The 22691-nt window shown below is 43.2% G+C and overlaps 1 protein-coding gene across 9 annotated transcripts in view; it reads left to right on the top strand.

Moving 5' to 3' along the window:
* The window catches only part of AKAP6 (A-kinase anchoring protein 6), a 570108-nt gene that overhangs the window by 21915 nt on the left and 525502 nt on the right, over positions 1-22691 (top strand). For 5 of the 9 annotated variants that reach the window (XM_061180767.1, XM_061180765.1, XM_061180774.1 and 2 more), the window contains exon 2: positions 11894-12022. The exons of the other annotated variants lie outside the window; for them this stretch is intronic. The gene's annotated coding sequence lies outside the window, so the exon portion shown is untranslated. The remainder of the gene's footprint in view (positions 1-11893; positions 12023-22691) is intronic. 9 annotated transcript variants of the gene reach the window in all.

Below are 22691 nucleotides of genomic sequence, written 5' to 3' on the forward strand. Positions count from 1 at the left end.
TCAGCTGTTATCCTTATGGGGATTCCCTTGTATGTGATTTGTTGTTTTTCCTTTGCTGCTCTTAATATTTTTCCTTTGTATTTAATTTTTGATAGTTTGATTAATATGTGTCTTGGCATGTTTCTCCTTGGATTTATCCTATATGGGACTCTCTGCGCTTCCTGGACTTGATTGACTATTTCCTTTCCTGTATTAGGGAAGTTTTCTACTATAATCTCTTCAAATATTTTCTCAGTCCCTTTCTTTTTTTCTTCTTCTTCTGGGACCCCTATAATTCGAATGTTGGTGCGTTTAATGTTGTCCCAGAGGTCTCTAAGGCTGTCCTCAATTCATTTCATTCTTTTTTCTTTATTTTGCTCTGCAGTAGTTATTTCCACTATATTATCTTCCAGGTCATTTATCCATTCTTCTGCCTCAGTTATTCTGCTATTGATTCATTCTAAAGAATTTTTAATTTCATTTATTGTGTTGTTCATCATTGTTTGTTTGCTCTTTAGTTCTTCTAGGTCCTTGTTAAACATTTCTTGTATTTTCTCCATTCTATTTCCAAAGTTTTGGATCATCTTTAGTATCATTACTCTGAATTCTTTTTCAGGTAGACTGTGTATTTCGTCTTCATTTGTTTGGTCTGGTGGGTTTTTACCTTGCTCCTTCTTCTGCTGTGTCTTCTCTGTCTTCTCATTTTGCTTAACTTACTGTGTTTGGGGTCTCCTTTTCGCAGGCTGCAGGTTCGTAGTTCCCGTTGCTTTTGGTTTCTTCCCCCAGTGGCTAAGGTTGGTTCAGTGGGTTGTGTAGGCTTCCTTATGGAGGGAACTAGTGCCTGTGTTCTGGTGGATGAAGCTGGATCTTGTCTTTCTGTTGGGCAGGTCCGCGTCTGGTGGTGTGTTTTGGGGTGTCTGTGACCTTATTATGATTTTAGGCAACCACTCTGCTAATGGGTGGGGTTGTGTTCCTGTCTTGCTAGTTGTTTGGCATAGGGTGTCCAACACTGTAGCTTGCTGGTCGTTGAGTGGAGCTGGGTCTTAGCATTGAGGTGGAGATCTCTGGGAGAGCTTTTGCCATTTAATATTACGTGGAGCTGGGAGGTCTCTGGTGGACCAATGTCCTGACCTCGGCTCTCCCACCTCAGAGGCACAGGCCTGACATTTGGCTGGAGCACCTAGACCCTGTCAGCCACATGGCTCAGAAGAAAAGGGAGAAAAAAAGAAAGAAAGAAAGAAAAAATAAATAAAAAGAAATAAAATTATTAAAATAAAAAATAAAAAAATTATTAAAAAGTAATAGAAAAAAAAGCAAAAAAAAAGAAAGAAGAGAGCAACCAAACTAAAAAACAAATCCACCAATGATAACAAGCACTAAAAACTATATTAAAAAAAAAAGCAGCACAGACAGAACCCTAGGACAAATGGTAAAAGCAAAGCTATACAGACAAAATCACACAAAGACACATACACATATACACTCACAAAAAGAGAAAATGGAAAAAAAAATCTATATATAAAAATAAAAGGAAGAGAGCAAGCAAATCAATAAACAAATCTACCAATGATAATAAACTCTAAATACTAAACTAAGATAAACATAAAACCCGAAACCAGTCAGTTGCATACAGCAAACCCCAAGTCTACAGTTGCTCCCACAGTCCACTGCCTCAATTTTGGGATGATTTGTTGTCTATTCAGGTATTCCACAGATGCAGGGTACATCAAGTTGATTGTAGAGATTTAAATTGCTGCTCTTGAGGCTGCTGGGAGAGATTTCCCTTCTCTTCTTTGTTTGCACAGCTCCCGGGGTTCAGCTTTGGATTTGGCCCGGCCTCTGCATGTAGGTCGCCTGAGGGTGTCTGTTCCCACCCAGACAGGATGAGGTTAAAGGAGCAGCTGATTCGGGGGCTCTGGCTCACTCAGGCCGGGGGCGGGAGGGGTACGGAGTGCGGGGCGAGCCTGCGGTGGCAGAGGCCAGTGTGACGTTGCAACAGCCTGAGGCGCGCCGTGTGTTCTCCCGGGAAAGTTGTCCCTGCATCACGGGACCCTGGCAGTGGTGGGCTGCACAGTCTCCCGGGATGGGAGGTGTGGAGAGTGACCTGTGCTTGCACACAGGCTTCTTGTTGGTGCAGCAGCAGCCTTAGCGTTTCACGCCCGTCTCTGGTCTCCACGCTGATAGCCGCGGCTCGCGCCCGTCTCTGGAGCTCGATTAGGTAGTGCTCCGAATCTCCTCTCCTCGGCACCCCAAAACAATGGTCTCTTGCCTCTTCGGCAGCTCCAGACCTTTTCTCGGACTCCCTCCCAGCCAGCTGTGGTGCACTAGTCCCTTCAGGCTGTGTTCACGCAGCCAACCCCAGTCCTCTCCCTGGGATCCGACCTCCGAAGCCCGAGCCTCAGCTCCCAGCCCCCGCCCACCCCGGCTCGTGAGCCGACAAGCCTCTCGGGCTGGTGAGTGCCGGTCGGCACCGCTCCTCTGTGTGGGAATCTCTCCGCTTTGCTCTCTGCACCCCTGTTGCTACGCTCTCCTCCGTGGCTCTAAAGCTTACCCCCCCCACCTGTCTCCGCCCACGAAGGGCCTTCCTAGTGTGTGGAAACCTTTCCTCCTTCACAGCTCCCTCCCACTGGTGCAGGTCCCGTCCCTATTCTTTTGTCTCTGTTTTTTCTTTTTTCTTTTGCCCTACCCAGGTATGTGGGGAGTTTCTTGCCTTTTGGGAGGTCTGAGGTCTTCTTCCAGCGTCCAGTAGGTGTTCTGCAGGAGTTGTTCCGCATGTAGATGTATTTCTGATGTATTTGTGGGGAGGAAGATGATCTCCACGTCTTACTTCTCCGCCATCTTGAAGGTCGCCCGTTAATACCTTCTTTTTATATTTTATCTGTTGCTTTATGTTTGGAGTAGTGGTGAGAGGGGTGTGGTCCAATTCTTCTTCTTTTAGGAACCAATCCACCCTGATTTGAGACCTTTCTCCTATTCCTTTTGATTCCTTCATTGTGATAATACTGCTTGGTCCATTTTCTGTACCTCACATCACTGTTGGATCCCCAAATGCACTCATAGCAAGCAGACATGAATTGTTCTAGATAATTTTCCTCAGAGACAGATGGTGGTGAGTGAGCCTGATGACGGGAGTGGGTTGGGTCTCAGTGGCTGTGTCAGAGTGAGGTTAGGACATGGCTGGCTTGAGTGTAAGTCCTGGCAGGGCCACCATGTTTCTGTCCCCCTTGCTCCTCCTAACATCTCTGTCATCAGCTAGCCTGGCACAGACCGATGCCCCAACATGCAGAAGGGTGTGAGAAGGCTGACCCAGACATGATACCTGCCATCTTTTCTGACACTCTACCTTGAACCTAGTTATTTCTAACCTCTGAGCTATGGAATGGGACGGCTCTGTGTTGCTATGCATTGTGCACTTTACCTGAGCACAAATCATGCCCACGTTTCACCCAAGCTGTGCACCCACAGGTCTCTGTCTACTGAGTGAGGGAGGGCCTTCTCATTTACACAAAGATGTCAGTTAGACTATGTTGGCCATACAAGGACTCTTGTATGGAAGAGGAAGGAAGTCTTGTATGGAAACAAGGAAGTCTCTCTCTAGGCTTCTTGTCATCACCTCAGATAAGATGGTCAGGCTCTAAACTCCTTGTTTATCACCCTTATAGACAAGAGTATTGCTGAACCCCATCCTGGGGATGCTTTCCTACTAGGGTATGGTGAAGGGAGGGCCAGGGCCTGGTACCAAGTTGTTGTGGCACCTGACTGGCAGCTGGAAGAAACTCCAGAGGCTGGGCTTTTGTCTCGTATTTCAGTATAGACCTGGCAGGTGAGGTACCAGCTTCCCCTTTTATCTGGGTTAGACCTCATTTGCTCCAACAAGTGACACCCTCAGACTGCCAAGGGGCCAAGGCAGTTCCTGGCCTTTGTTCCCTCCAGCGGCCAGCTTTTTGTGCACACTGCCACTGACCCCCTGGGCCTGGATCTAATCCTGTCTCCCTCTGCACCCTGCCCTCCCTCGCCCCAGTTGTGCAGTAGTTTCTGGCCATAAAGCTATTAGAAATTGGTACCAGCAAATGAGTCGCTGGAAACCCAGCCCTTGGTACAAGGAAAGCCATGGTAAACATCACTTTGCAGTGCTGCTGAGATACTCAATATTAAGTAATGTTATAGCCTGACTCCTTTTCAAGGGACCCTTCTGCGCTAGTGCCTAAGGTAGCATAGAAGCATTTGTTTTCCAGAGCCAAAAGCATGCTTCCTTTAGCTTTTTTGGGTTTTGCTTTTTTGTTTGCTGTTTTTTGACTGGTCTTTAGCATTCTTGCTACTTTTTGCCAGAACTTACTAGAGAATTCCTTCAGGGAAGTTTAGGATATGACAGAAGGAAGGAGAGGTTCATTTGTAATAGGAGGAAGAGCAGTAATTATGAAAAGCACAGAGGAAGCTAGAGAAAGAAAATCAAGGAAAAGAGACTGGGAACAAGTCCAATCCGAGGGATTCGTGTTGTGGTTGGTAGATTTGGGTTGGAAGTCTCTTTCACAAGAGTGCCTGGTGCCAGCCACTGTCCCTGAACCCAGTTAACAGGGACAAGGGAACAGGATTCAGGGACCGTGAGGAATCTGTCTTTCAACCAGGGTGCAGGAGCATGGTAGTCAGCCTAGCAAAGCTAACGTTTAGAATTATGGAGGCTTTTGATGCACTTTTCTTCTAGGAAGCATTTTACTAGGCCAGACAGAGTTTACCAATGCAGGGGACAGGAGAGCTGCATTGCTGTTTGGAGCAGGACAGCTCTTCCTTGTGTCCCCTTGTGTGGGACACTGTTTTCAGCTAGGCACTGAGAGTATTTGAAAGTCTATAGGTGCCGTCCGTGATTGTTACAAAGAAAATACCAACCATGGACCCTTGAATACAACAGAGCAGTTGTAGATACAATTCCTAGAGAATTAAATGGGCATGGGTTCCAACATCATAGAATTTATCAAGTTATCTGTAAAACAGAATCTCAGGTGGCTGTTTCCACTCAGACCAGAGAAATCAAATGTAGAGATATGAATGTCTTTGGTACCATGGGAGAGATGTAGGAATTACACATAAGAAACTAGGGAGCAGAGAATGTGTTCTTATGATGGCAGCATTCAGAGTGCAGGAAGGGGAAGTTTGCAGGTAGATTATAGACTGTAATGAGGATGGAACTTGAGACCCACCAGAAAACTTTGTTTCCATGAGTGTGGCCGTTTGGGATGCTGAGAAGGCAGAGTCCGGGAGAACTTTCCCACATTATGCTCATGGTTTATTCCACATCTGTTTCACTTTCCTGTCTACTTATACATTCATTCCTTCTGTCCTACCCCTACCATTTTACCATGTATTCATAGTAATCTTTCCTATCATCATCAAGAGAGCTTCGGCAGTGTTGCCTTCTCTAAGGCATCTTTCTCACCCACTGGAAAAAATAGAGTTCCTGTAATGTGCTGGGGTTTGTGCAGTCCACATGCATCATCCCATTTCATGGTCCCAGAAAATCCATGAAGTAGTTATAAGAGAACTTTCTGGAAATCACCAAATGGGGTTTAAGACCCCTGGGTCTGACTACGTAAAGGTGTTTCCATCCCATAGGCACAGAGGGTATTAGTGAATTGTGAGCACTATTTTTAAACCATATTGACAAGGGTTGCTACAAGACGATTTTACAGAATCTTCTCTCGCTAGGGGAAAATGAGTAACACATGCTTTATTTAGGCTCCTTTTAGTAAGCAAACATGTCTGGGAGTCAGGTTTGAATCAATGAGTGTCAATAGCAAGTCAGGGAATGTTGGTACCTTTCTAGGCAGGTGTAATGAAATAACATTCCTTGCCAAGGAGGAGCAGGGGTTGAGATTGTTGTAGTGTTGAATCCACTGAACAACATAGGCTGGCTCAGGAGAGACATGAAAGGCTGAGCAATTGATTTCTCAGTAGTGGACCTGAGCTGGCCAATTTGTAGCAAACTTGGTTATTCAAAATATATTTTCCAGCTAAAGACAGATGGACCCTTTGATGTGAGATGTTTTGCTGTGCTCAGAGAGCTCATAGCCAAGGCCCAGCCAGACACTGTGAGCAGAGTCAGTTCAGTTACCAGAAATCACCCTGATGCAGTTATGGAGTCCAGAACATCTGGATTACCGGGAAAGATGGGGGCAGTAAGGGAGCATAGAGATCCTAGGCCTTCTGTTAGGCGTGTTAGAAGATAACTAGTGGGATGTGGGAGTAGGAGACGGAGTTGAACATTTGATGCCCTTCATGTGGGGCTGATTGGAGAAAGACATTCTCCCTGACCAAATGATTAAGCCGTAGATTCATAGAGCTTGAGTGATACGTGGAGCTTAAGCAAATAAGCCTCTCATTATGCAGTTGAGAAACTGAGTCCCCAAGAGATTTGTCGAAGGCCACGCCGCTAGGAACGAATAGAATGGGATTCCAATCCATGTCTTCAGACTCTAACTTTACATCCTGTTATATAGAGTTATTTATTTTTTTAAGGTTCCTGATTCAGTCTGATATGGCCAAATGAGTCTCTTGCTTCTTTTTATGAAGACAGAGACTATAGATCTGCTATTATTTCCTTATTAGCAGCAATGTCAGAAGCTCATAAGAAGTTTACACCCAGATAATAAACTCCCACTCATGGTCTGAGAGAAAGATTGAAAAAAATTACATAAAAAATATCAAAATCCCAGACTCATTAATGGATCCATTTCTTACTAACATTCCTTTTCCCTCCTACTTCTTTTTATTTTTATGATGGTTTTGGGCTTCCAGGAGTGAATGATGATTTATCTTGAACAAAATAGAATTTGTTCTTGAATCCTGCTGGTGTAAATGCTAAGCTAAATAAATGGAAACAGATAGAAATCTCAGGAATAAATCAGACTCCTTGCTTAAAAAGCAAGCATGTAATTCAGCCCTTTCTTTTTGGTAGGTAAGAAAAAGCCACAGGACTAGAAGTCCATCTCCTTGTCCATATGTAGGCCCTCACTCAAGCTTTTTGTTCATTTATCCATTTGTAGCAATACAGGGTTTTCTTCCTCCCTTGCTTCCTTCTTTCCTTGTCTTCATTATCACTCATTCTTGGGAGGGGTCTTTGGAAAGTCAGAAAAAAAATAGAGACTTTGTCAGCACAAAAATATATTGAAGTCATGCTATGAAAGGTTGTGAATATTAGCAAGGAAGGATATGTTAGAAGTGGTATTCCTCTGAGACTCTGAAGGACTTAAAATAATCAGAACTCACAGGACACAGAGAGGCTGACTCACACTCCCCACCCCAGGGGTAGAGCCAGGACTCATGAAGGAAAAACAGGGATGGAAGAAATAAGGGAAACATGGGCGAAGAGATAAAACGGGAGACCAGAGAAAAAAGGGCTTCACAAAGTCCACCAAAGACAGGCTCTGCAAGGACTGAGGAGTGACTTGGTTGAAAAAATAAAGGGCCCCATGTGTATTTGTGATCATCTAATCAACGGAAAACATTCATTTTGGTGACAGACTATATACCTAAAGTAAAATATAATTAGCTGCCCAAACTGATACTCTTTTGCAAGTAAAAGGGGCCATTACTGATTATGCGGATACAACAGGTATAGTCTGGGATTATCAGGCAAATCAGGACATACGGTTACAGACTCTACCTCTACCCCTTCCAGACCTCATGGACATAGCTAAGAGGTTAGACGTTCACTCATACAAAGCACAATTATTAAGCCCTGATGTGTCCGGCATCGCGCTTGGCACTGAGGGTACAAAGTTGAGCTCTTCTGCTTCTGCAGCAGATGAGTAATTCTTTCTGTGGCTGAGACTTTCATGACTAAAGATCAAGGCAAAACCTTCACAGTCCAGTTAACCAGTCATGATGCTTCTCAGCGGGGCTTGCGTATGTGGCTCCCACCTGGGCTCCGGCGTGGTGACGGCTGCACACCCTGAAGCGTGGAGTGAGTGGTGTGGTTTTGCTCTGCCTCTGCCCTGCATGTGCTGCTTTTAATCAGATGAGCGCTTAATCCTGTAGCGAGTCTTATTACGCCCTTTGCCCTTTCCCATTCCATCTGTTACATGTCTCATTGTCTATCCTCCAAATGGAATAAGCTGTATTTTTTCTCAGACTTTTTTTCTTTCCGTGTTTGATGTCTTTCAGAAATAGGCCTGGAGCCAAGAATTACAATCAAGCTGAAGTGGGTCTGACTGAGGATTTTCACTACCTTGAGTTACTTTCTCTAATGCTCTACTTCTCTTATCAGCAAAGCCTCCAATTTTGATGGCTTTTAATGCAGGGTACTGGGGAGCTCTGCAGTTGGTTTCACAGATCTTCCTGTTAGGGCTGCCATTACTGTCTCCCCAGGGTGTAAAAGCCCCTTGGGGCACACAGTTATGGTGGCATCCAGTTGGATCAGCAGGTCTGTGTCCCAGCCATGCTGCAGAGCCCAGATATCTGCTGGTGGATGGATCATAATCTTGTCTCAGTGGGCCTTTCTAATCCTTTTGATCTCTGGCTATTTGCTATCTTACTGACCAAATCATTCATACACATCAAAACCAGCTCAACTTGAAAATAGACCTCAGGGCCTCTGTCCTGGGATTAGCAAAAGAATATAGACAAATCTTCCTCAAGGAGCATATTTCTGTTTATTGTAGTTTCTCTCCTTGGCAGGTATGATAAGGTTTTACTCTGGAAGAATGAAAAATATTTAAAAGGTGTTGATGGTATGGCAGGTTCCAAATTCGGTTCTCTTTCAGCAAGCACAGCCCCATACACCTGGCCTCTGTCTCTCTTTTGCATTATTTATTTTTGTGTCTGTGTGTTTCCCCCATTTTTAAGGTCCTTTGAGGGGAGGCTTCTTGTCTCTCATCTTTCAAGCCCTTCTTCTCCCTACCCTACCCCACCCCATCCTAGTGCTAAATCCTTTGTTTTCCATATAGAAGGTAATTGATAAATGTTTCCAAACTCAATAAATATTTCTGGCTTGTAAATCAGTAATTTCCTTATTTGATACTTCTTTAGACTGAAAGACTTACTGATAGGTTCTTAGATGGAATGCAGGGGTTAATGTCCTTTGAGTAATAAGGTCAGACCAGAGATGTGAAAAATATGAAAGTCACTCCATGTGCAATCCTATGGGGGAGATTTTGCTACCCCAGATGCAGAATCTTCAGACTTCTAGGGATGCAAATAAAACATGAGGTTGATGCCGCATCCAATCTTTTTCGACTCTCCTGTTTACTGCTGTTGCTGTCTGACAAACACTCAAACTTACTTTGCAATAGATGGAAGGAAAGGTGTTTTAGACCTAAGAACACAGGTAAACTAAGGCCCGGGACCTGCCTTAAAAGGAGCATCCAGAATCCTTGGTTGGATCCCAAACCAAATTAGGCTAGTACACGCCCCACCTTGAACTAGACAGGGATCAATCCAGCCTAAAACACCAAAAGGAATAAGACATAGGACAAATGGCCACTTGGTTCTCTACATTCTCTTCCTAATTATTGAGTGTTTCAACCCAGGTATAGCATGCTGCCTATCCTATTTGACACTTTCATATTGCTTCTCTCTATTAATAGTCATTCGGCTTCTGGTCAGCCAAGGATAATTATGCTTCATTACAACCTCTGGGTAAAACTCTGGTTGCCAGAAATTCTCTTTGTGTTGTATTTGAGAACAATCCAAATTTCTGCCTCATTGAGGGGGGTGGAGGGGTGGGTCAGGATCGGCCATTATGAACAAATGATGAAAGTTTAAGGCACTAGGAATCTTCACATGAGTTTCCAAGTAGAGAAGTATGGAAAATGTATTATAGTAACTTTCTGTGTTTTGAAAGTAGACCCCCTCTTGTTCAGGGCTGGGTGGTGAGAAACCCGAGATAGTATCTCCCATTTATGTATGATAGCCATGAATTTGGAAGGCAGAGAGGTGCCATCCAGGGCCAACCACATGTGGACATGCAGTGCCTGCCCTGCACAAAGCCTGCCTCCAGTCAGTCAGGAGGAGGGTGTGACTTTTCGGTCATTTGTCTGCCCACAGAGGGGATGCCTTTTTGAAATTCTAGTAATACTAAGCCTTCTAGTCATCTACCTACCAAGAAGAAGGGAAACTATCACTAAGATTGTGTCTCCATCATAAAATCACATTCTAGCTCGGCAGAGACATAGAATATAGTCTTTTGATTTTAGATAGTGTTTTTTGCCTAGCTCCATCATTTTGCTGTGTGTGTGCTCAGGGGCAATCCAAAATGCTATCTATTAAATTTCTTCAGGATGGCTCTTCTCTCTACTCCTTTCCTGAGCTCCAGTATTTTAAACTTAAAACTCCAGTCCTGACTGATGCAACACCACACATAGCTACTAAATGCTGAATTTCAGGCTCCTGGGAATCCCTGGTGATTGATGCCAATTAGAGTGCCATAAGCCACAGCTGAAAAAGCCAACAGAAACTTTGAGCTTTCTAATCTAGGCATAAACAGCCGGGTAGTGCTTCTTTGAAGTGCAGAGATTGGGAGATGGTATGTGGGCCCTGGATTGGGAGAGAAGGGGGTGAAATATTCTGGTAAAAGTGAATATAGGCACAAGCCAGTTGTGTCACGAACAGATAGTTTCTTAGCGTGGCTTGAACTTAAGTTCGAGGAAAGGAACTACATTTCAGGAACTTGAACTTTTAAACTCAGGGTTAAGAGAAGCAATGAGATTGCAAGTTCCATAGGCATGGGTTATGTCTTATTAAGTGTCTTTGCAGCTGCTAAGGTAGTATTTTACCCTTGGTGGGCACTCAATAAATGTTTATTTAATTGGATTGAGTTTTCTGCAGATAAGGAGGAAATTGGTTGACAGCCCTGATTTGGGTATTTTTCAGTCCCTTTTCTCTGTACAATTCTGTGATTCTAGGAAGGCAAGCAGGCAAGAGAACAGCAGGTTTGAAGGTCTGAAAGAGATTCTGTGGGGCTGGAACATGAAATGTGAAGGAATTCTGGTGAGAGATGTGGCTGGAGAGGTATGTGGAGACCAAGTTATGCAGGATATCTTCAGTTGGTTAAGGCATTTGGACTTCATCCTAAAAGCAAAATGGAGCTACAGGAGGATTTTTAGTGAAAGGCATGACGTGCTTAGATATACATATTAGAAAGATCACTGGGTTCAGCATAAGGAATGGATTGGAAGAGCTCAAGCAGGGTCAGGAGACCAGTTGGGAGACTTATCTCAACTTTGGGAAATAATGATTTTTACCTGAACTAGGCTGGTGGTTGTGAGTGGAGAAAAGTGGATGGATTCAAGAGAGGATAATGACAGTGTTTGACACTGATTGGATGTGAGGGACCTTGGGTGGGGAGGAGCAAGGAGTGAAGGGTGAGTCCTCGGTCTCTTATATGGGCAATGATAGAAGATGGTGCCATCAACAAGAGAAGAGAGAAAGAGAAATGGGTGTGAGGAGGTGGTAAGAGAGAAGATGATGAGTTCAGTTTTCTACAGATTGAGTTTGAGGTGCTTGTGGGACATCACAGAGATGTTGGCAGTTTCATTAATGGGTCTGAAGTTCTGAAGAGAGATATCAGTTGAAGTACAGGTTTGGGAATATATGCTGTGTCCATGGGAGTAGATGAGTTTGTTCAGGGAAATACCAACATTTAGGGCTTGGCAGAGGGAGAGGGATACATAAAGCAACCTAACCATGAGTGGTCAGAGAGGTAGGCGGCAAACACAGAGAGGTGTGCATAGGGGAAAGGAGAATTCAAAGAAAGAGGAAAGGTCCAGCTTCCTTACCTTTAAGTCATCCAATCTCTAGGTTCCCAAATATTTCAAATTACTTTGGCCAATAGGCCCTAGATTAGAAAAAATGCATATCCAACCACTCGTGTGTGAATGATATAGCCTAAGGTCATTGGTCTATTTTATTTAAATATATCTAGGTTCTGCTCCCTCTGAGGATTTTACCTACTGCTAAAGAGAAAGAGAAGAAATCCTCATCATACACTGTACAACCACACTAAAAGTAGCCAGCAGGGAAATTGACCTATAAATACTCTGAGCACATTAAGGTAAGTACATTTTTAAAAACGGTATGTCTTTTGGCTATGGTCTAATGTGATGATTGGTGGAAATGGAACTGAAGAGTGACAGGAAATATTAATGGAAGGTAACACACAGTCTTTCGGCCTTAGAAAGAGCAATGGGCTATATCTGTTCCCAGAGGGAAAGTTTGATGAGTAATGATCCTGATATACGTTTTAAACATTCTGATGATGACATATGGGTACTGCTTTTACTCTTTGGACAGCAGATTCTCCTTTGCTGTAGTCGGGTCTATTACTTCAAGTCTGTTTAGAGGGCCACCTGAGGGTACAACGGAAGCATCACGACACCTATATACCTGTTCTAGACAGTGGGTGCTGTAAAAGGCATGCTATAAGAGGCTGTAAGTGGGTGCTGTCACATCAGGGCTTGCTTTCCCTGCAGAGGGAAGAGCGCCAATCCAAGGTCTCGCAGGCGCGCTTTCCCAAAACTTCCCACCCCCCAGGTTGCTGATTAAGAGCTGATGATTCACATTTAGATGCCCTTGCACCTCCACTCCCTTCCTAACCATACAAAATTTGAGTCAAGCTTGAACCTTGCTAAGAAAACAGATTTGCTCTTTTTAGTCTTAGCAGCACTGGAGTCTAAAGAGAGACTATGTGGGAAGGCAGATCCTTAGTTCCCTCTTCTCCAGGCTGTTGGAGGAATTTCAGACCTCTGCTTGCCAAAGCACTTTTATGGAGCTCAGATTTTTTTTTTTTTTTTTTTTTGTGGGGTGAGGGAATGCCTTCAGTGACTCACTCCCCTCCCCTCTCTGAGCCTCAGGTTTTTCCTCCTAACAGAGGGGTCTGGATTAGGGGATCCTAGAGGGCCCCAAGGCCTAGCCTGTGTCCCTGCCAGCTGGCCCCACCAGCACAGAGCTTGTTCTCAGAGAGGCCCTTTCCTGGTGAGCTAAACTGGCCCGAAAGGGCTGCTCTATATTTGGACAAGGCAAGTCACAATATGTCAGTTTGCAGAAAGGGGGCTTGTTTGGAGTGGGAACGCCACGGGAAGAGGCTTCTAAGTTGAAAATGCACACACCCTGTGGGATGGGGGGAAGACAGAGAACCCCAGTTGCTCTAAGGGGTCTAGAAATCAGAATGGTTAGAGTTTGCCTGGCCCCGCCAGTGCTTTACTTGATTCCTTGGCCTCTTCATTTTGTGTTCACCTGTGAAGAGGCCCCTGGCTGAGAGAAGGGTGTCGGAGGTAGATGAACCTAGCTCTGTCCCTTAGTCGTTGTATGATCGTGAGTTGTTGGACTTTCTGCACCTTATTTTCTTTATCTGTTAAATGAGGATGCTTCATAGACCTGGATGAGGAATAAATGAGATAACACACATAAAACAGCTGTACAGAGTCTGGCATGGGGGGCAGTTACCTCCTTCCATCCCCAGTCCTCTTCTTCTTTTACCTTTGCTCACATTATTCCCCCCACCTGGACCATTCTCTCCACCTCTCCAAATTTAACTCACTTTCAGTGCTCAGCAAGATCTTTCTGCCTGCCCGAGTGCTCGAGTTCTCCTGCTGCCCCAAGCACGTATTACCTGACTTCACATTCTGGCAACTGCCTTCTTTCTTGATACTGTTTTGCTGATTTTTCCCATCTAAACTGCTGCTCTCTGAGGGAAGAAATTTGTCAAATAACAGTTATCTTTCTATAATATCTGGTAAGATGTTGGGGACATAAGCAATATTTGAATGAATGAATACAGAAGGAACTAAGTTACAGGGAGAATGCGGTGGGGGGCAGTATGTACTGTGGTTAAGGCCTGGATGCTGGAATTAGCCTGCCTGGGTTTGAATCCTGGTGTTGCCAGTTACGAGCTTTGCAACTTTAAGAGTTGTTGCATCTCTCTGTCAGTTTTCTCCCTGCATAAAGGTAGTGGCAAATATAGTACTTCTCTCCTAGGGTTGTTGTAAAGATTAAGGTTAGATTTGGAGAGTGTTTAGATCAGCGCCTGGCACATGGTACTATATAAGAACCACCATTATTATTTTAAAGAGCATGAGTTTAGGATTAGACAGGCCTGAGTTCAAAGCCTGCTCTACTGCTTACTAATTATGTGACCTTGGACAGAAGTTATTCAGTTTCTCTGTGCTCCAATTTCCTTATCTGTAAAATAGGGATGATACACCTGCCTAATAAGTTGTTGTGAAGACAAAATTAAGAGCCTAGAACACAGTATATACCTGAGAACTGGTGGCTGTTAGAAGCCTGCTTCAGTCTTCTAGAAGCAAGAGTTTGAGGTGACTGCATGAAGAGTCATTGCGGTGGCCTGGGCCCCATTTAGGAAACTGAAAACCTGGGGCTTGCCTTGACTGGGAAGGATTGAGAGAAGAGTCGAAACAGGGGTTGTGGGTGCATTGTAGGAAGGGATAGGGAAGCTACTTTGTGCTGGTTGCTAAGCTGTATCACCAAAATCCTGGCCAAATTAGGTCATTAGAGATACATTTGGAAGGAGCTAGAGACTTTTGCCTGAGTGAAATTCTGATACAAGTCCATGCATGTCACCTTTCTGCATATCTTTGATTATGTAAGGTGTTTCTCGTGTTTTGTCCTTACGTAGCCAGCCAACTGTGTTACTGTCATGGTGATGCTGCAGGCATGAGTGGAGGGTGGGTGAGTGGAGACGCACCATCCTCTGCTGGCCAAGAGGATCTGTGATTCTTGTTGTCTGGGAAGGTAAAATTTGCCAGTTCAGAGCTTGTGTAACTGAGGGGTACCACTTAGCCTCTTCTGACCCCAAGTTGGGACTCTGAGAGTCCTAATTTCTACAGTTTAGTCTATTGATTCTCACTCCCCAGATCTTGTTTGGTGTGCTGAGTGATGGTTTAGGGCCTTAGGAAGTCTATCTCCCCTTAACTTCTGCCAGCAGTGGGAGGCTGACTGTTCTGTACTGTTCAGGGCAGAGGGATCTGAATGGTTTCAGTCAGGGACCCCACTAGGTCCACTGGCCTTGAAGGGAGGTGTGGGAGAGGAAAAAAAGCAAAGAAGAGGCGGGCAGGGAGGCCTTGGCATTGCTGGCTTCTTCCCCAGATGGCTTTGCTGTGTTCACACCATAGGACTAAGGGTTTGAACCTCTCTTCCAGCACCATCTGGATATAAGTTTAGACTTTTCATGATGCAGGCTTCTCACACCCCTTTCTTCTCTGTCCCTCTATTGCTTCTTTGTTTGAATTTAATGCTAAATTCTGCAATGCAGTAAATCCTTTGGTAAGGAGATGTAACACATTTATACCTCAGAATTACAGATTGGCTACATATTTGCTATATTATCTCACCATCTCATCAACATCTTGTGGCTTCATTGTTAGCAGTGCCAACAAGTGGTTTCAAGTATCAAGATAAAAGTACCCACTTCCTTTTTTTTCATTACCTCAAAGTTCTTTATGATTACAGTCTTGTTTTTACTCTATTCTGGTGGGAGGACTCTGGATTAACTTCATTTTGCAGAATAAAATTCAGATACGGGGAAGTTCAAAGAAGGTGGTTAATTACATTCAGGTGGTGGGCCTGGATACCCCAGTTCAGTGGTACTCAACCTGGCCATACACCTGAGGATTTTAAAAAGGTACTCTGCTCTGGACCCACCCCAAACCGATTAAGAATGATAGTCCATTGAGGTGGCAAGGATGGTTTAATCTTTTCAGGTGAATCTAATGGGTAAGCATGGTTGAGATCTCTGCTGAATTTACTAAGGAAGCAAGACTTTCACTGTTTGGATTAGGAAATCACAGGAATGACTGTGAAACAAATTTAAAATGTAGCTGACAATGTTAAGTTAAAACTTGCTTCTGCTATTACTTTTCAAACTAGTTAGCATTTTGCATATGAAGGTTTTTGGTTAACTATAGATTCAAGGCTCTGTCTTTGGGTTTTTCATTTTAAAGAATAAAACTTCAGGGTAGGACTGGAGGTGCTCACCCATTGTTTGTCAGTACCTTAAATCATGAATATGTTGGTGTTACCCACCTGTGTTCTCTCTTTGCTTTATGATCGTGTTAAATAACCTAAGTGATTTCCAATGAGGTTAAGCAGAGTCCCTTCAGGGGGCTCTTCAGTCACTTTTTCAGAGTATGCATTTTCAAACTATACCCCACGTCTCATCCCCCAGCCTCTTCATTCTGATCTGTTCCCTGCGGTAGACAGCCTTGGTAACTAATGGGAGTATATCTTTTTGGGTATGTGAGGGCAGAAATTAGGTTAAGAGCTACTTTCTTAGAAGTTTCCCCAACACTCTATTAAGTATGGTATATTTATCCTCGTCTTTAGAGCTTTATGTGGAAATGTCAAGCTAGTTATTGCAAAAGACCTGGTACTGGAAATTCCTTGCATTTAATGTGAAAGTTTGATGCACCTGTAGTTGGGATGGTGTCTTTTTTAGGGTTGGAGTTCAGAGCAAAAGGAAAATGTTCTGTGTAAGACTTGCCCTAAAAAGGCACCTCTGACTGGCTGAGTCCCTCTTGAACCACTTTGGGATCCTTCAAGTTTCTAGCTTGGCTGGGTTGCTTTTGGAGCCAAGGAGAGTTCTAATCATTAGCATTAGTGAATTGTTGCTCATTAGCATTTGTGTGGAGTACCCAAATCACTGCAACAAAAGTGTGAAACCCCAGCTGGTGGTGGGGGGAGGGCGAGCGGGATTGTTTCTTCTTGGATTAATACCAGAGTTATTTCCCTTGGTGCAGATCCATTCTTCCCTGTGTGGGAATGTTTAACGTTCTTACTGTTAGGTGAGAGTCTCATTCAGAGAACTTAAAAAAAATACCCATTTTTCTCAATTTATCTTAAAAAACCCACAAACCCAACGAAAGAATACTTTCTCTGTACGATGACTTGTTCAGAAATTTGAAAAGGCCTTCTGCTGCATGAGAGAGCTTTTCCTGCAATGCAGGTCCACCAGTTATTCAAGCAAAGAGTTAACCGAGGCCAGGGAGGCTTCTCTGGCAGCCTGCAAGCTTTGTGCAATAGCCAAGCTGGGGGCTGAGAGAGACTGATATTCATTTGTTTGTGTATGAAGCTTTCATTCCCAAAGTCTTAGACATCACATACCAGGAAAGATGATTGTGAAAAGCACGGACAAACTCAAGTGTTTCCTGGCTGCTCTGGTTGCCTTTGATACATCTAATTCTGCCTGACAGTGTTTGCCGCTTGGTTGTCTAAACAGAATTGTCTTCTTCAGTGGTGAGTGAGAATTAGTTATTCACATCCAGTCGTCATCATAAATACTCTTATGTGAGCCTGTGTCCCTAAATGAGTCTTACAGTAAAATCTTCAGTTTGGAGATCTTCAGTCCTCCCATTTTATTGTACCATGTGTAAGCTTCACCCTGGAATTGCATAGTTTGATGAGGTGTAATGGTCTTTGGTTCTGAGAAACTGTGCAGCGTGGTTGTGCAGAGAGGCCCAGCTAGGAATGTCTCCCAGGAGTCTAAGAGCTCTGTCACTTCCTTTTCCTCCATGGCTCCAAGTTCCTTGGGCCTGGATATAGCAACAGCACCCTCTAGTGTGTGATAGGGCGAGGATGGGCTCCTGCTTAATAAGGTGAGGTGCTTTGGCTTCACTGAGTGAGGTGTGGGAAACAAGGGGCTTGCCATTTATTGAACAGTACAGCTGAGCCTAAATACGCAAAAGTAGCATGTCTTCTAGGTTTTGACAGCTGAGAAAGGAAGATAGAGACAGCAGGAAGATAGGGTTTTAGATTATTTTACAAAGATGTGAAAGCTAAGGAGAGCCACAGGAGGGAATCCGGGGGTCACTGGGGAAAGGAACTGTTCCTATGAACAGTTTGCTGTTCTTCCAAAGAATTCAAAGCTTGGCCATGTGCACGGGGAGGAGGATGGATAGGGCCTGGCCACAGAGACCTTCCATTGCTGACTGAGACTGGGCCTGCAGAGGGGCCAGAACTTTTTTTAGAAAACTGAAATTCCAAACACTCCAAGCAGTGGTTTAAAGGCTAATAAAATGTAAATGACTGATAGGTATTACCTGACAACAGAGTTTTGATTAAAGTAGACTTAAGTATAACAGGGAGCAAAAAGTGGGTAGAGATGGACTGAGTATAGAGAGAATGGAAGAGGGATGCTTCCATCCTTCATTTTGTTCATCTAGCAAATATTTATTGTTGAGCTGCTATTCAGTGACAGCTTCTGTTGTAGGTACTGGGTGTGAATTCACACTAGGTGTAAATAAGAGTCCCTGCCCTCATGGAGCTTATGTTCTTTACAGTTGCCAAGGGGTTCCATAGCTCAGTCCTCCATGCTTACATTTTTATAGTGTGGTCTGTTTACAGGCAGAATGTGATTTGAGGACATGGAAAGTACCCACTGCTCAAAATTGTGTCTGCTCCAACTGGTCTTTCCTGCAATTTCCAAACCAAAACCCCTTGTTCAACAAAGATCTGTTTTCTGAGAGAAGTAACGATGAAGTCAGACACTTTGTCCCCCTGCTTATCGTCTGGTGAAAATGAACAATCTGATGAGACCTGGAGGGATGGGGGTAACTCTGGCACCAGCAAATTGTGGCCTGGGGGAGTGTATTTTTCAGAGCCAAGGTTTCCTCATCTGTGGAAGCAGCTGTATTAATTCCTCTGTCAGATCCTTTCTGGATCTAACATTCTATTTTGCATGGCAGGTAGCATCCTGGAAAGCACAGAGTGTGGTACATCCCTGGGAACACTGGGTAATTGTTTGGGGATGGGGGCAGGACCAGAGTAGACACTGTAAAAAAAAAAAAAAAAAGGAGGAGAGCATGGAGAAGGAGCATGATTTGACAACCAAATTTAGGCTATTTAAAAACTGTTTCTAGGGCATATATTCCTGGGTCCAATTTCTGACTAGAAGTTGCCTGCAAGGGAGGGTGGTAGTGTAGGTATGGTTGTTGCAGATTTTTTGGGAAGCTCAATTACTGGTACTTTTGAGGATGCTAAGGAGTTTTGAAAATTATCTGCAAAACTCATGGCCATAGATCTGACCCCTGAGCTGCAGCTGCTGCTATAAAGAGCTCTGTGGTGAAGATTTCTTGTGGTGTGGAGTGCTTTCCTTTTAACTGCAGATGGAGTACCACAAGCTGATATTCTTTGAAAACTAGAGAGCAAGTGACCTACTTACTTACTATTGTGTCTGAAATATTCAATTAGAGTATATTTTAGGAAAAACTTTTTCAGCTTGGAACATGGTTTTGCTTTTGTGAAAACACACACCAGTAGAGACACAAGATTAATTTTCTTGGCTGTTCTGACCCACCGTATCAGGAATAACTTTGGATACTGTATGACTTCTCTCATTGAGAAGAGGCAATGTAAAATCCATGGGCTTCTTTAGTAAAGACTATTCATAACTATACCTTTATAGGCTCATGTGATGAAGATTAATGAAAGCTTTCGGTTTAGAATGAAAAAATGCACGAGTTATTTGCTAGGCTCTCTAACGTCTCGAAGATGTTGATCCTGGTCTTTGCAGTTTATTGGTCAGGCTTTCTTTACCTTGTGGCTTTTCCCTTTGCAAAGAGTTTCAGCCTCTCTGTGAAGTACTGTGTAAATAGGTTTCAGGGTGGAGTGTGGGTGGGACTTTTTTTGCAAACTTTCTTCTTTCAAGACTTTTAAAGAAATCATACCTGGGACCAATTGAGAGGCAGAGACCTTGGGTGGCTTTGGAGTTTTCTATGTGTGTGTTCTGCCATCTGCTGGAAAAGGATCACCAAGCTTGGAAAGCTGACCGGCAGTGTGGAAGAGGGTGTGCACTCCTGGTCCCTCCATCCCTCTCTCAGGGCTGGGCAGAGTACACAGCAAAGCTTGTAAAATGCCATGATGTACTTGGTTTTCTGTTGGATCACCTTAACTCACAACCAGAGTTATCTCACAGGGATTTCCCTACCAGTCTGCTGAGCTCAGGTCCAAGTTGCTTTGGGAGCCTGCATCACAGTATCATCTGGCCTCATTCTTCTGGGTATGCAGTATGTTGATTGGGATTGCCTTGAAGTACTTTTCATTGGTTTAGAGTGGAAACAAAACAAAACATTCAATCCAAGTTGAGGGCAGGGTGGCTGCCTTCGTAGTGATGTTAGTATAAGAGGGCTAACTGATCTATTCAGGAAAGATCAGCCCTTTTTCTCTGAGATCATCATCTCCCTCCTTTTTGGTGTTAAAATGCCCTTTTACAAAATGATAGTAATAGATGAGAGTTATCATGTTAAGCATATATTTGCACGGCAAAAGTAAAAGTTAGCAACTGTGAGTCAGTTTCCTAATTCTTTTAAAAAACATTTTCTTGTCTGTGAAATCCCAAAGTCTGGGTTTGCTACTCCCTGTGGTCTCACCTTTTCCTTCATGTGACAACTCGAGTAGAAAAGTAGGGTCAACAATCCTCAGTTGTAGCTTCCATATTTTCCCTGGCAAATCCTCCGTGGATTTTTCTGTGCTATGACCCACATAGAAACACAAAAATAATAGTGTGGTAGAATGAGGATAATGTCTCCTCACTAACTGGGTCACTGCTTTATAGATGGATTTTGGTCTGTAGTAAATGCTTGGCCTGGTTTCGCACCCCTTTGCATCATTTTCTTCCTCTGGAGCTCTTGATGGAATGTGACCTTCCTGTCTGGATGTGTCTGTGGGACTCCCATGGGGAAGACTCAGATTTTTGGCAGCCGGATCCTCAAGGCAACTGGGACAGGATGTGAAAGGCCAGCATCCTTGTGTCTTCTTAAAATTTCTCAGAGGCTTATAATCCTTTCGAAAGATTTTAAAATGGAAATATGACATTTTGATATCTAAGATTAGTTAAAAGAGTCTAGTAACTGAAGTAATGAAACTGACTTTCTTCTTTATTAAGTGTTATACTTACAGAAACATATGATTTTTTCCCCAAATGTTTTAAGGCCTAATTCAAATAAAATTATAAAGATTAAAGAAAAAAATACAACTGGAGTTACTCTGATTGAGGCAGGTTTGGTATTTGGCTCTGTGGAACCTGAATTGAAAATTGCTATTGTATAAAAACTGAATTGAAATTTATTTCTGAGAAGATATTTAGCTAAGAGGGCAGATATTTGAGATCTGAGTAGGTGGAGGCTGGGAAAATAAGTTTGTACTGAAGCCAGAGCACATGGTGTCTTCATTGGAAATATCAATAGATGTTCCCAGAGAATAAACGTTTTTGTATATTTATCTAGTGATAACAAGTGCTTCTGAACGAGCAAGGACATTCAAGATTGCAGGGTATGAGTTTTCATATGGGCACACACAGAGGCTTGTGACCTAAAGGCCATGTGAAGAAGGTGGAAAAATCCTCCCCAGTTAAATTTTCATGGGCCAGATTGTTAGAAACATGTCCAAGAAGTGATTTCATAAAACTTTTGAAACTTGGCTGAAAACCCTGGCAGATCTGTATCATCTGGTAAATATTTAGGACTTTGTGTATATTATTTTCAAGGAACGGCAATAAACTATAGAAAAAAAATTTCTTCAGCAAAAACAAAACACTGCAGGAATGTTAGCGTTTGAATCAGAACTTTGTTTTTTTTTTTCAAGGGTGGGGGTGGGGTGGGGGAGAGGGAAAGAGGTCTTATTTCTGGTACAATTAGGTCAATTTAAATTCTCTTTCATTGAAGGTGACTATCAAAGTTTACTATGATTTGCTTGTTAACTTAGCAACACTGGGCGTATGATAGCTTCATTTTTTATCACCTGGTAGTTTTTTGTTTTTATTTTTATTTATTTATTTTAAAAAATTTTCTCGCCTGGAAGAGCTTATGAGATTTCACCATTACCTGCACCTTAAAATCTCAGTATGTAACTCAACAGCAATTGAAAATGTGAATTTTCCTATCTAGTAGGAGAATTAAAAAGCAGAAAGGTAGAGTTCAGGAATAATACTCCCAAAAGGGAACAATCAAACATCAAGGCCATATTCTAGTTTCCTCAGGTCATAGCCTTCTGTTAACGATACCATCTTATATTTCTTTTCCAATGGGATTCACATCTGTTTGTCTTTCACATATCTCCTAAGACAAATGGCTATAATAATCATGCCCCTATTATATAATTTGGGAAACAGAGTCATAGATGAGGAATTACTTTCCTGTCTCTCTTTTCCTCAATACATTGTTCTATTGTAGTGAGGAAAACACAGATGTCAATCAGTTATATATGCCAAACACTTTACATGTATTATCTCATTATTTCCTATGAGGTAGGTGTATTTCTATTTTTCTTTCAGATGAGGAAATAGTGGCTTATAGAGGTTAAAAAACTTGCTAGAATTTATATAGCTAGTACGTGGCAGAATGGGCAACAGAAACCATTACACCATACTGCCTCTCCAGTAATATGCTACAGAGAAAGCAGCTTCCATAGCCCAATTGAACCCAGCTGTCTATTCCCAGGCTCCCAGCCTGGTACCTTCCTTCATGTCCAGCATTCAGTGAATCAAGGAGTTGATTTAGACCTCCCAGGAAAGGGGTCTGAAGCGGCAACAATGTCCTGCTCTCTAGCTTAGAGTTAGCTGTCACTGATAAGACCTCTCTGAGATATTTTAAAACAGCATGATAAAGACGTAGTAAATGAATATATGTTCTATGCAAAGGCTCATGAAACAGCAGCTCAGTAATGGCCCAAGGCCTAAGCAGGCAAGCAGGAGGCCGCAAACTGGACGTGCCTCC

Source organism: Eubalaena glacialis, chromosome 2 (genome assembly GCF_028564815.1).
Source record: "Eubalaena glacialis isolate mEubGla1 chromosome 2, mEubGla1.1.hap2.+ XY, whole genome shotgun sequence".
Taxonomy (NCBI): Eukaryota; Metazoa; Chordata; class Mammalia; order Artiodactyla; family Balaenidae; genus Eubalaena; species Eubalaena glacialis.